The sequence below is a fragment of the Macaca mulatta genome, chromosome 7 (assembly GCF_049350105.2).
Source record: "Macaca mulatta isolate MMU2019108-1 chromosome 7, T2T-MMU8v2.0, whole genome shotgun sequence".
NCBI classification, from domain to species: Eukaryota; Metazoa; Chordata; class Mammalia; order Primates; family Cercopithecidae; genus Macaca; species Macaca mulatta.
In genome coordinates this window covers 174494758-174497662 of record NC_133412.1, presented here as the reverse complement: position 1 = coordinate 174497662, position 2905 = coordinate 174494758, and the positions used below count along the sequence as shown (strand labels likewise).

At 32.7% G+C, this 2905-nt stretch overlaps 1 non-coding gene across 1 annotated transcript; it reads left to right on the top strand.

The window, feature by feature from the left end:
• The first annotated feature begins 2102 nt into the window (after positions 1-2102).
• Positions 2103-2318, top strand: LOC114680007 (small nucleolar RNA U3). The gene has a single exon (XR_003732084.1). It is a non-coding gene; the product is annotated as a small nucleolar RNA U3 (small nucleolar RNA).
• The last annotated feature ends 587 nt before the right edge of the window (positions 2319-2905 follow it).

Here is a 2905-nt window from a genome sequence, read left to right as displayed (position 1 = left end):
CTTCAAAAATTATGAATATTCTGAGACCAGTATTACCCTGATACCAAAACCAAAGAAAGACATCACAAGAAGAGAAAACTACAGACCAGTATCTCTTATTACTATGCATGTAAAATCCTCAACAAAATAGTGGCAAACTATATCCAGCAACATATAAAAATAATTCTACGCCATGACCAAGTGAGATTTATCCCAAGAATACAAAGTTGGTTTAACATACAAAAATCAGTTAATACAACACACTATATCAATAGAATTAAAAAACAAAAACTACCTGATCATCTCTATGCAGAAAAACTACATGACAAAACCCAATAAACATTATGATGAAAACACGCAAAAAGCTAGGAATATAAGATATTTTTTTCCGAAACTGACAAAGGGCATCTTAGAAAAACTTACAGCTAACATCGTATTTAATGGTGAAAGACTGGATTCGTTCTCTATAAGATCAAGACCAAGACGAGAATGTCTGCTCTCCTTATTTCTATTCAGCATCGTATTGGGGTTTCCAACCAGAGCAATTAGCAAGGAAAGAAAACGAAAGACATTTAGATTGGGGGAAAAAAGGTAAAACTATCTCTATTTGCATATGTCATGATCTTGTGTGTGTGTGTGTATATATAGTATATATACAATGTATATACAACATATAGATAGATAGATAGATTATGAATAACCCACTTTAAAAAACTATTAGAACTTGTAAACAAATTCAGTAAGGTTTTAGGATATAAGACCAATACATAAAAATTACTTGTATTTCTATACACTTGCAATAAACAATCTAAAAATGAAATTAAGAAAATAATTGCATTTACAAAAGCATAATAAAAATGAAATAGGACTAAGCTTAACAAAAGAATTGCAAAGCTTATACTCTGAAAACCACAAAACATTGTTGAAAAAAAATTAATACAACTCTAAATATATGGGAAAACATCCCATGTTCCTGTATTGAAAGACTTAATATTGTTAAGATGGCTATACTCCCCAAATTGATCTATGAATTCAACACAATCCCTGTCAGAATCTCAGAATCTCAGCTTTTTTTTTTCTTTCTTTTTTTTTTTTTGTAGAAACTGACAAGCTGGTTCTAAAATTCATATGCAATTCAAGAGATTCAAAATAGCAAAAATACTCTTTAAAAAGAAAACCAAAGTAGAAAGGCTCACACTTCCTGACTTCAAAACCTACTACAAAGCAAGAATAATCGCTATAGTACAGTACTGGGAGAAGGGTAGATGAATAGATTAATGGAATAGAATTGACAGTCTAGAAATAAACCCATGTTTCTATGGTAAACTGATTTTTGACAAGAATCCAAGTCCACCCATTGGAGAAAGAATGGTCTTTTGACAAATAGTGCTGAGACAACTAGATATCCACATGCAAAAGAATGAAGTTGGACCCTTACCTTACACTGTATATAAAAGTTAACTCAAAATGGATTGAACTTCTAAATGTAAAAACTGAAACTACAGAATTCTAGAAGGAAACAAAGGGGGTAAAATCTTCATAATCTTTGATTTGGCAATGGATCTTAGATATAACATCAAAAGCACAAGCGACCAAAGTAAAACCAGACATATCAGACTTCATCAATGGTTTTTTTTTTGGTTCAGTTGTTTTTGTTTGTTTGTTTTGTTTCATTTTGGTTTTTGTTTTTTCCAAAGGGTGCTATTAAGGAAGCGAAAAGACAACCCACAGAATGGTAGAAAATATTTGCAAATCATATACCTGATAAAAATTTTAATAGCCAAAAGGTGGAAACAATCCAAATGGCTGTCAACTAATGAATGGATAAACAAAATGTGGTATATCCATATAATGGAATATTATTTGGCCATAAAAGGAAATTAAGTATTGATACATGCTATGATATGGGGAAACCTTGAAAAAAAGTATGCTAAGTAAAGAAAGCCTCACAAGAGGTCACAAATTATATAATTCCATTTATATGAAATGTCCACCATTGGAAAATTTATAGAGACAGATAGTACATTAGTAGTTGCTTAGGCCTGGGAGGAAGAGCATATGGAAAGTAGGAGGATGATAGTTAAAGAATACAAGTTTCTTTCTGAAGTAATAAAAATGTTCTGAAGACTATACTTTCAGGGATCATTTCTACAGTTCATTACTAGAGAAGTTTCTCTGAATGTGTAGAGCACCAGAAACTATGAGGAGGAGGCACAGAGTTCTCTTCTGAGCACGAAGCTGGCGCTTGGTGTTGCTTTGCTGCAGCTGCCATTTACCATTGGTGATCGTTCTTGTCTTCCTCTTGGAGAGTAAGAGAAAGGCAATGCAGTCTGAGTGGTTCTTGTTTTACCAAAAAAAAAAAAAAAAAAAGTTCTGAAGTTTATTGTGGTGCTGGTTGCACTTATTTGTAAGTATATTAAAGACCACTGAACCTGAACTTTTTTAATGGATACATTTTACATTATGTGAAGTATATCTCAATAAAACTATTTTTTTAAAAGAAGATGGTTGTAGATGTGTGGCATTATTTCTGAGGCCTCTGTTCTGTTCCATGGTCTATATATCCATTTTGGTACCAGTACCATGCTGTTTTGGTTACTGTAGCCTTGTAGTATAGTTTGAAGTCAGGTAGCATGATGCCTCCAGCTTTGTTCTTTTTGCTTAGGATTGTCTTGGCTATATGGGCTCTGTTTTGATTCCACATGGAATTTAAAGTAGTTTTTTTCTAATTCTGTGAAGAAAGCCAATGGTAGTTTGATAGGGATAGCATTGAATCTATAAATTACTTTGGGTAGTATGGCCATTCGCAATATTGATTTTTTTCTATCCATAAACATAGAATGTTTTTCCATTTGTGTCCTCTCATTTCATTGAGCAGTGTTTTGTAGTTCTCTTTGGAGAGATCCTTCACATTGCTTGTAAGTGG